Raw genomic sequence first — 10,985 nt, forward strand, 5'->3', positions numbered from 1 at the left:
CCTCTCTATCTCTCCCCCTCCCTCTGAGCTTTCTTCGACCTCAGCAGCGGCAGCGGTCCATCAACAGCGGCGGTGCCAACTACTTTGCTTTCTCCGGTTGGATCCGGTGAATGAATGATTTTTTCCGGCGAGGAGAGAGAAAGAGAGTAAAGGTGTTGCAACCGTGCATTGAAAATTTGTTTATCTTCTCTCCATCCAACGGTTCAATTCCTGTTGATCAAATCCTACGGTCAAAATGCCGCTAACATTCCTAATTCCTAGGTATTACGCTAGCATACCTGTCATTTTCTCATATTTTTATTTTAAATTTTATATTTTTCATTCGAGTTTTAAAATCTTATTATTGCCATTTGGTGGTAAGAGACTTTTGGATCCACTTAAACACAAAATTTAAGCTTTATCCAAATTCTCACATGGTAGATATTTGTGCCAACATAGAAGAACTCCCTAGACCTTCATGGATTAGATATGCTTCTTCCCTATTTAATATAGGTTTTATTTGATTCTTAAAGCTTAAAGTTTAACCCTCTAAATACACGAGGTTTAAAAGTACCTCTCAATTGCTTAATATCATTGAACTTTGGCAAACTTAGTTGGTGGATATGCTAATTAATAACCCACAAATGATTTAAATGATTATATGAATAAATTTAAAGGGTCAAATTGGAGTCTCATAGAAGATTTTCAAGCTTAATTACAACCAGACCCTAAAAGTGTAAACTTATTTATATATTATGTCAAGTTGATTAAGTGGAATATATTCAAATTCTTAGACTTCTTTTATTAATTAATAATTAATCAGTTTTTATTTTTATAAACCACATAGACTTCTAATCAAATAAGAATCATGCAGCAAGATACAGCTATCCATCCTTCTACGCTCTTAGATTTTTTTTTTTTTTTTTTGGGAAGAGGGTTTGTAGTTTATGTTAGCTTTGTTCTTTGTTAGGAGCTTTAATTAAGCTCCAATTATAACTATATCTATATGAATGCTGAAAAACATTACATGGAGCCTATTTAACCTTAATTTGTTATTGATAATATGAGTTATACAAATACTATACAGGTAGAATTGAAAGAGAAGGTGTCCAAATACTTCATGTCAGACTATTCACATCCGATGTGGGATTGATTGCTTCCATGTGAAACTTTGACATTGTCTATTCGCCTATATTGCGATGGTGTTTCCAACCAGCCACACTCTGAATCTCGAATAAGCAATTAGGCAATGATGTAAAAAAATCCATGATTATTTAATGCTAAAAACTTAAGAGGAATATGAATATGAGAAAAAAGATCTCTATGTTGACAATGTGGGAATATTTTCACTGTGTGAGTCTCACATTGATATTCTCTCTTCTTCCAAATCATGTGAGTAATTCAAGTATGGAGCATGCAAAGGTCCTAAGATTTTAATTTATGTTAATTTTGTTGTCATGTAATTTTTTTTTTCTATAATTTTGTTGTTTTCGCACATGTGGGTGTGCTCGGGATCTTTATCATCTTAAGAGATATAAATTCAATAGCTAAGATTCTATAGAAGGCAAGCAAGAAAGAACTGATGTGATTTGAGACTCTTTGCTGGAACAAGAGAGCAGGAAGGTATGATCTCTCTCTCTATGGTAAAAGCAGATAGATTGATGTTTTAAACTGTTGTTTTAATTTTCCATTTCTCTCAAGAGTTTATAGTTTCTTAATTGGTTCCTCAGTCTAGTGCACGAGGCTTCGCTATTAAAAAGAGGTTTGAATACAAGAGGAAATATGTAATGTAACCATTGTGCCTCTCATACCTTGTAGTAATGGGAGCCTCATGCACTGAATTGCCTTTTTTTTTTTTTTTCTGAGTTCAATTTTTCCTCGCCATGATTGCACCTTTTCTGTTGCCGCTCTATTTAACCCTTCTTTGAATGAATTTCTAGACCTACATCTAAAACCCCCTCGAACCAAGCCTCCTGAACACATCTCCACTATGTGGTTGAGCTAGGGTTGGAGTCGTTAGAGAAAAAAGTCCCAAGTTAGAGATGAAGAAGCTAATTTGGTGACTGGTTATGATTTCGTAAGGTTGATTCTCCTTCTCTAAATTAACTTTGCCTTATGGAAGCTGGCCTGAGGAAACGTCAGGGTTGCCATATACATGCCTCTCTCTTTCATTGAACTATTTCATTGAAAACAAATTATGCAGATATTTGTACTGTATTAATAATTTTTTATGGGAAAAAGAACACTCTTACGGTTGTGGCATGCATTAGCACTACCTTGTGTCTATTTCTCTCCTCACATTATGCAGTCAAACAGCGACGCCAGATCTCCATTGTTGCATTACCACTTGGTTAGTTGGGCTTTGGGTCCACCAATTTTTTTTTTTTTTTTTTTGAAGGTGAGGCCCATTCTCCACCCTTCCTAGTGTCAAAGTTGAGTCCAAAAGGTTTTTGCCATGTGGCCAAATAGCTAAAGAATATTCTAGCATGCTCACACCAGGAAGTAGATCAACTTGCCCTATTTTTTGTCACATGGAAAGAGTGATCTGGAAATTCTGTTTAGAAGTTGATGTGGATTGGCCTTATATTAAATTTCGAATCAAGATTTAATGTATACCCTCATACATAGGCATATATACTTTCCCATATAAGCCCATTCACTCAATTGTAGTCTCTTTGCACGTGAGAGGACTTTGAGGTCCTTTATGTATAAAATTTCAACCCCACCTAAAATACCACATGGCAATTATGACGGCATGCGATTCTACTACCGGGTGAGTGTAACAAGCCCCCACTTCGAAAATGGTTGAAAACCATTCTGCCTCCTTTTATAATGCAGATTTTTTTTTACTAATGAGGAACCCTTCAGTCCTGTCCAACGTTACGGTTCAGCACCTTACCCATGTAATGTATCAATCACAGAAAGACTCAAGCTAGAGACATCGGTTACCACACAGCAGAGCTGAGCTACACCCGGAATGTTAGACCTCTAAAAATACAAAAAAACTAACCTGAACCCAACCGTTGGACCATCAGTATTAGATGAAAACTGGTGGTTTCACTATCATACTTAGATGCTTTGCTTGAGAAAATTATTGTCGAATCGGCCAACCAATTTCACCATGCTCTGACTTGTCATGTTTAATTAGTTTATTGTTTTCTAATTAATATTGTTATGTAATATTGTTATGTGCTTCTCATGCAGGAGAGGAAAATGACTCCAAAAATTACTTTTGCAGTAGATTACAATGGACAACCTGCTGACAAGACAAGAACTGGAGGATGGCTCTCTGCCGCTTTTATCCTGAGTACATTCCCTTCTTTTGAGCTATCCATGGCCAATTTTGAATAATTTAATTGCCACTGAAAATGTAATTACAGAAAAATATTTCTTCAGACAAGCTCTCATATATAATGTGACAATTGATTATGGTTTGAATTAATCACATGTCAAATTTCAATATCTAATTTAATCAAACACCCTAGCATGTATTGACATGCATGTCCTCCAACAATTATTGTGTACACTCTCATGGTCCTATATTTTCGAAGTTATGTTTTGCCAGGCAGCAAATTTTGGGACTATACGGGGTGCATGGAATACAGAAAGGGCGTTCCATTACATAGGAATGATGGAATTTGAAATTGAATTTTACATTTGCCTAAGATTAGACATCCAATGGTTGGATTTACTACATCACATCATTTTTTTATGTAACAGAATGAGAGACATGGTTAAAATGCATTTGTTACCACATATGGTGATACAATTTTTTTTTTTTAGTCTATATCTGGGGTTGTCAATAGGCCGGGTTGGGCTGAATTTTTAAAACCCAAAACCCAGCTCAATCCTAAGATCTCTTAACTCAACCCAAACCCTGCCCAGCCCAGCCCTAGAGTGGGCTGGGATATCTCAGCCCAGGCCCAACCCAGCCCATACCTAATGGACCCTAATTAGACCTGAGTTTAACCCAATCCAACCCAACCCAATACTATTGGATACTTGGTTGCTTAATCTTGATGCATTGCAGAAACTAAAGACCAAAATTTTCATACATATGCGGTTTGTGGAAAATGAAAAAAATCATTTTAGAGATATTTTTCTATGAATATCCATTTATAATTATTAACATATTTATATTATTATATACTTAATATATAGGATTGAGTTAAACTGGGCTGAGTTAGGTTGAGACCTCAACCTAAGCCCAATCCAACCCCACCTCAAGCTTGAAATTCCTCTATGCGTTGAAATCTGCTTATTCCGACTTTAGGGGGCTGGGGCAGATTCGTGTAGATCGTCTATTATATCAAAAGTGCACCCATATTTGAGAAAGTGACGTCTGGGGTACCGTAAGTTTGAAAAGTGATGTTCCGGATGCTTTATAGGGTTAGTCCTACTCCAAAATGAATATATTTCCAAATTTATCCCTCTCTACCCCCCACCTCCACCTCCTCCACCTCCACCTCCACCTCCAACCAAGGTTTTAAAAAGTGAATCGGATCGCATCGGTAAAAGCCAAGACCAATCAACGGATCTGATCCACTACTTAAAAAACTATCTAAAAAAATTAGGGGTAAATCTGTCCGATTAAATCCGATCCTGCTCTGTAGAGACCGATTCCGAGTTTTAAAACCACCACCGCTGTCGACACCCGGCCGCTTCTCCTCTTTGCAACCCCGAACCACCTTGTCTGCCACGGCACCATGCTCCCTGCAGGGCCTGCCCCCGCCCAGCTCCATCTCTTCCCGTTTTGATGGGGAACCTGCAGAAAAGAAAAGAGAGAAGAAAAAACAGCAACTCAGAGTCAACGAGCTTATCGAAGAAGCCCTGAGATAGAGAAGAAGCCGTCGAAGCAGGAAGGACTAAATTCGGAGGAGACGATCATTCGTGACCATCTTTTTAGAGAGAAGAAGATGGCTGAGGTTGATGTAGCGTATAACCATTAAGAAGCTGGTTAGCTTGCTCCATGAAGAAGAACATCTCTTCCGTGGGTTGCCAGATCATACGAAACCATCCTCAAAAAATTGCAAAAGATTGACCACCGTAAGCGGCGAACCTACGGCATTCACGATATCAATTTGGGCTCTGTGATGTGGACGAAGAACTCCAGGTTGAGGGAGTGGAGCTCGACCTTTGTCTGCTTTTCTTTCTTCCATGGTCGGCTTAAATTCCTTCCCCATTTAGAAAATCAAAAGGAAGAATGAGATCAGCTGATATTCCGAAAAAATCTTCTTTCAACCATTACCCTAATTACCAGGCCCAAAATTCCCACAAACAAGAGCCCTATGCATCTAAAACGAAAGGGATCTCCAATCCCAAAATAAATAATTAGGGTTTTAACCCTGCTACATCAACCCGGATCTTCTTAGATCTGCCATCTCAAAAAGCACAAATCAAAAACTAACCATAAAAAATGCAATTAGGGCCTTACATTCAACACCTCCAATGAAAACGAAAAGAGGAAGGTGATATTGAAACTTGAGAAAATTTTGAATACTTACCAATACGACGGAAGATCGGTACGGCGATCAGAATTTCCAACAGTCGACATACCACCCACCTCCTAAGTACTGGTTTTGGTTTAGGTTTAGGTTTAGGTTTAGTACTCTTCTTTCTCCTTTTCCTTTTCTGCGGTCACCCATTAAAACGAGGAAAGTATGGGGCTGGGCGGGGTGGCAGACCGAGTGGGTCGGGGTTACAGGGAGAGGGCGGGGTTGCAGAGGTGAGGCGGAGGTGGTGGCGGCGACGGCGTTGGTGGTGGTGGTGGTGGTGGTGGTTGGGGTCAGGGTTGGAATAGAAAATGGAGGTGAAGTTGGGTTTAGGAGTGAAAGTGAGGTTGAGAGGGCAAATTTGGAAATTTGTTCGTTTTGGAGCAGGACTAACCAATAAGACACTCCAAACATCACTGTTGAAATAGAGGGTACCTAAATGCCATTTTCTCAAACTAAGGTACCTCAGGCGTGTATTTAGGTGTAATATTTTAAAATAGCTTAAAATTTTAATCAAAGTGAATTTGGGAAAAAAAAAAAAAAAAAAAAAAAGGGTTCTTTGTTTTACTAATGTTCAACACAATTTGTCTAGTTGTCGAGGTTTGCGAGAGATTTGCAACAATGGGGATTGGAGTCGACATCGTGACTTATATAACTGGGACAATGTATCTTCCTAGTGCAACTGCAACCAACATCGTGACAAATTTTTCTACCATAGCTTTTCTCTTATGTTTGTTCGGAGGTTTTCTTGCAGATACTTTCTTAGACCGGTATTGACTATTTGCATTTTCTCACTGATCGAAACACCGGTAAGTAGAAATAGCAAAGAAGATAGAGAGTTCTAGTTTGTTACATATAGGATGCATGTATGTCTTATCACTTGATCTTAATTGTTTTGTATTAGATATGGATAAAGTTGGGCCCAACTATTGCTTGAGAATTTTAGGGAAAATTACATGATTATAAAATCACTTTTGGATTTACGTTTACAAAACTATCAACTTAAAGTTTCAGTTAACAAAAATACTCAAAATCAAGTTAGTTTTACAAAACTACACACCTAAAGTTTCAATTAATAAAAATACTCAAAATCAAATTTAGTTTTACAAAACAACTCACCTAAAGTTTCAGTTAACAAGAATGCCCAAAATCAGTTATAGGTTTACAAAACTATCCAAAATAGTGACTCTCTTTCATCTTCCAAATACAATCATGTATTTTTATTGACTAAAACTTTAAGTGGGTAGTTTTGTAAACCTAAACATAATTTTAGGTATTTTTATTCATTATAACTTTGGGTGGATAGTTTTGTAAAAGGAAACCCAAAAGTGGGTAATCTTATAATTTTTTTTTTTTCAATTTTTTATCAATTAGATATGATATGTTTTTTAGGATCTGAATCCTCTCCAAAAACTTTTCCTCCAAACAGACACATGCACGTGGCCTAACACTTGGGAGCACCCATATAAGGAGATTGGAGGGAGAGTCGTTGGAGAGGATCCCGGTCCTTATTTTAATTTATGAATTGATAAGTGACCAATGCTGCAGGGTATTGCCCTTCTAGCAATATCAACCGCAGTGCCAGGACTACGGCCACCCCCTTGCAACACCACAAGTAATACATGCGTAGAGGCTAATGGATTACAACTTGGAGTTTTGATTACTGCTCTATACGTGATCGCATTGGGAGAAGGTTGCCTTAAATCTAGTGTATCAGGATTTGGATCTGATCAATTTGATGAGAAGGATAAGAAAGAAAAATCAAAGATGGATTACTTTTTTAGTAGATTTTATTCGTCATCAGCCTTGGAACTCTTCTTGGTTTCTCAGTATTAGTCTACATACAAGACTATGTTAGTCGAACCCTGGGATATGTGATTTGTTGCATCGCATTCTTAGTTAGTATCACCACATTTCTGTCACGGACTAACTAGAAGGTACAGGTACAAGAAATGCATGGGAAGCCCCATTGTTCAAATTCTCCACGTTTTGGTAGCTTCCCTATTGAAGAGGAAACTCAAATGTCCTAGCAATGTTGATACCTTATATGATGACTCCATTGAACTGCAAGAATCCAACACACAGATCAACTTTGGTAAGTATAACGGAGTCCTAAAGACCATAATAAACCCAAGGGGTAGCACAGTTGGTGAGCAAAGAACTTGGTACAAGTCGGAAACTCGGATGTCTTAAGTTCGACTCCCACTAGGCATACCTTGGGCCACTCACACGAGGTGTTTAGTGCTCTTCACTGCTTTTAGTGAAAGTTGAATGATTCTCATTCAACTCCAATATGACCCGATCCATCCAGATTATAATCAAAATCTATTCAGTTTGACTATGATTATTCGGTTTTGATTCTGATTCTAATTTGACACCCTTAAACTCAACAACAAAAAAATAGTTTATGTTTTTGTGTAACACTCCCATTTTTTCTGTAGTTGCTTGGACAAAGCTGCAATTGTAGACGCAAATGAATATGGGACTAATGGTTCGGTGATTCGAAACCCTTGGAAGCTATGTTCAGTCACGAAGGTAGAGGAGGTGAAAATGATAGCTAGGCTAATGCCAATTTGGGCCTCCACAATCTTTTTCTGGACCATACATGCGCAGTTGCTCACCTTCTCTGTGGAGCAAGCTTCAACGATGAAGAGAACAATAGGGAACAACTTTCAAATTAATCCCAGCAGGTTCATTCAATGTCTTCTATATTATTGGCATATTGGTTTCTTCTTCTTTCTACAATCGGGTGATCATTCCCTTGATGAAGAAGTGGAAAGGGAAACATGGTAGGATATTTATGTCAACAAAATCTTGAGTTTTGATTTTTTAAAAGGATGATATAGGACTTATTTTTAATTCTGACCCAAAATAATATGGTTTCACTCTTTTCTTTTTTAGGTTTCACCAACCTGCAAAGAATAGCCATTGGCATGGTCTTTTCAATTGTAGCCATGATAGTAGCTACAATCGCAGAGACAAAAAAGAATATCGGTCGCTATAGCTACAGGTGGCAATGTCACAACTTTGCCTATGAGATTCTACATATTGATTCCACAGTTCTTCATTGTTGGTCTAGGAGAAGCATTTTTGTACGGCGGCCAACTTGACTTCTTCATAACAAGATCTCCAAAAGGGATGAAGTCGTTGAGCACTGGGCTTTTCCTTTCAACTGTATCACTTGGGTTTTTTGTTAGCAGCTTTCTTGGTATCCATAGTCAACAGCGTGACTGGAACCCAAGTTGGCAACGCATGGCTACCTCATAATGTTAAGTTTGTCTCGAATCCTTGACCCATTTTGAAGATTGACTCGATCCGATATATTTTGGTGGCGATCCGAATGAAAATTTTTCTGAGATTTGTGATGGAAGTATGGTTTGACCGGATTGACTGCGACCCGATGGGTGGACCCGCGATTTGGAGTATATATAATGTACTGTTGCTTGTTGAGAAAGTCATTGTATTTTGGAGTTTTTCGAGTTAGGGTTTCAGGACGAGTTTTTCTTCGCCGCTGTTAGGTTGTAATCTCTCTTCTGCATAGTGAATCATCTTCTTCTTTGCCCGAGGACGTAGCACACCACCCTGGTGTGTGAACCTCATTAAATCTTTGTGTCATACGGATCTATTGTCTCTTTATTATTCGTGTTTCTTGGTGTTTGATCTAACACATAACATAAATTATGAAAAATTATACTACTTCTATGCACTTCTAGCTGTGTTAAGCTTCATAAACTTGGTATTCTATCTTATTTGTGCTACATGGTATACGAGGACGATGAAAAATACTATACAAATAGAAAGTATCATTACAAGTTCGACAGAGGAAGAAAAACATGCTATGCAGATGGAGGGAACCCTAACAGCTTCTGGGCATACCTAACCCCACTCCTGTATCTTCCTTTTATTGTTGTTCTTTCACATTGGTATTTATAATTAATACTAATAGGCTCATCCACCTATCCCCTCAAATTGTCAAATATGTCTGTTCCCATTGGGAGTCCATTAACAATTATGATTCCCATCATAATGGGTGTATCTGGTGTCTTTGGACTCCATCTCACCTCATTGTGACCTTGGTGGAATTGCTAGTCCACTCCATATGAAGGTAACAGATTACCAAAGCTCCAATATCTGTCTTCTTACTATCGTTTATGACTCCAATGATGCTAGCTAGGGAAAGGGTTAAGCCTGAGGGAGAACTTGAGGAGACTTCATTCCTAGTCTTTGGCCTTGCCTTGGGGAGTTGATGGAGATTTTTATGCCAATAAAAAACTTGGGGGAATCCCTATTTTAGATGCATTCAATTCCTGTACTGAAGAACTATCGTTTTTCTCTGTTTTTTTTCCTTTTGGGTTCGTGGGTTGGGGTGGGAGGGTGGGTGGTGAAACATGCAAAGCTATACTTTTGTGTAGATGTGGTTTCTTATAATGATAATTCCTCTGTGACTGTGAAAGAGAGAAGCTTATCCAGTAATTTTAAATCTCTTATAAACCCTAGAAACGAAACCCTGGATCGTATAATCTTTGCCCTTACAAAAAAAAAAAAGGATCGTCTAATCTTTTTTTTATTTTTTTTGCTAACAATCAGCAGATTTTATAAATTTATAGAAAAAAATAATAAAAAAAGAATGTAACTAAACCCTATACCATGAATCCCTAAATTATTCCTTAAACTTATGTGAAAACATCTTCTGCAGTGAGTGCGGGCGGTGCAGTGAGCATTGGATGACCGAGATGACACACTGCCGCACTCACTACAGAGAATAACTGTTCAAACTAATGTACATCAATCTAGGTCTTAGGATCCCCAAAAATTGAAAATCCTTAGGAACCATCTAAATTTTAAAGGGGGATCTGATAAAATTGAAATTAGGTCAATCAGATTTCATGAGAAAAGATTCTATTCTTAGGGCTATCATTTAATGATAAAAAAATTGTGAGGGGAACATGGAAAATTGAGAAATTCTAGGTCTAAACGACCTAATTTTGAAACGGTGACCCAATGAAAATAAAAGATTCCATGGCGAGGGCTATCATTGGCTATGAAATACAAATATGTTGCCACAATTATGGAATTCTACAGTTATATACCATATACATATGGCTGTGCATAAGTATACATTTGGCCAATGTTATAAAAAACCTCAACTATATATACTCACTTTTTTTTTTTTCTTTGATAGGTAGCCTTTTTTTTTCGCTAAAATTTCATTGTATTAAAAGAAGGGGAAAAAGAATATACGAAGACAATAACACATTTGGAATCTGGAAAATTCTACTCCACCTTCGGCATTGTCATCAGCAGAGAAAGAACTCACACCAGAAACCAAATCACAAAAATTGGAAATAAAAAACAAAATACATTAAAAGAAGCGGTATCTAGGCCGAGATTGACCATCCACTTCCAACTCTATAGCAATCAGCACAGGCCAGGATTGGATAGGAGAAGAAACTTCGAATTTTGCTGCTGTTTTTGCCAAGAAATCAGCCACAGGATTTGCTTCCCGCATACAGT

General features: G+C 37.8%; 1 long non-coding RNA gene and 1 pseudogene across 1 annotated transcript; one reads left to right on the top strand and one right to left on the bottom strand.

The window, feature by feature from the left end:
- The first annotated feature begins 3,177 nt into the window (after nucleotides 1–3,177).
- Nucleotides 3,178–9,351, top strand: LOC122084943 (annotated as a pseudogene).
- Nucleotides 4,337–5,884, bottom strand: LOC122084704. Its single transcript, XR_006141971.1, has 2 exons — nucleotides 5,484–5,884; nucleotides 4,337–5,153 (listed from the first exon to the last, which is right to left on the bottom strand). It is a non-coding gene; the product is annotated as an uncharacterized LOC122084704 (long non-coding RNA).
- Nucleotides 9,352–10,985: the final 1,634 nt, after the last annotated feature.

The sequence above is a fragment of the Macadamia integrifolia genome, chromosome 7 (assembly GCF_013358625.1).
Source record: "Macadamia integrifolia cultivar HAES 741 chromosome 7, SCU_Mint_v3, whole genome shotgun sequence".
Classification (NCBI taxonomy): domain Eukaryota; kingdom Viridiplantae; phylum Streptophyta; class Magnoliopsida; order Proteales; family Proteaceae; genus Macadamia; species Macadamia integrifolia.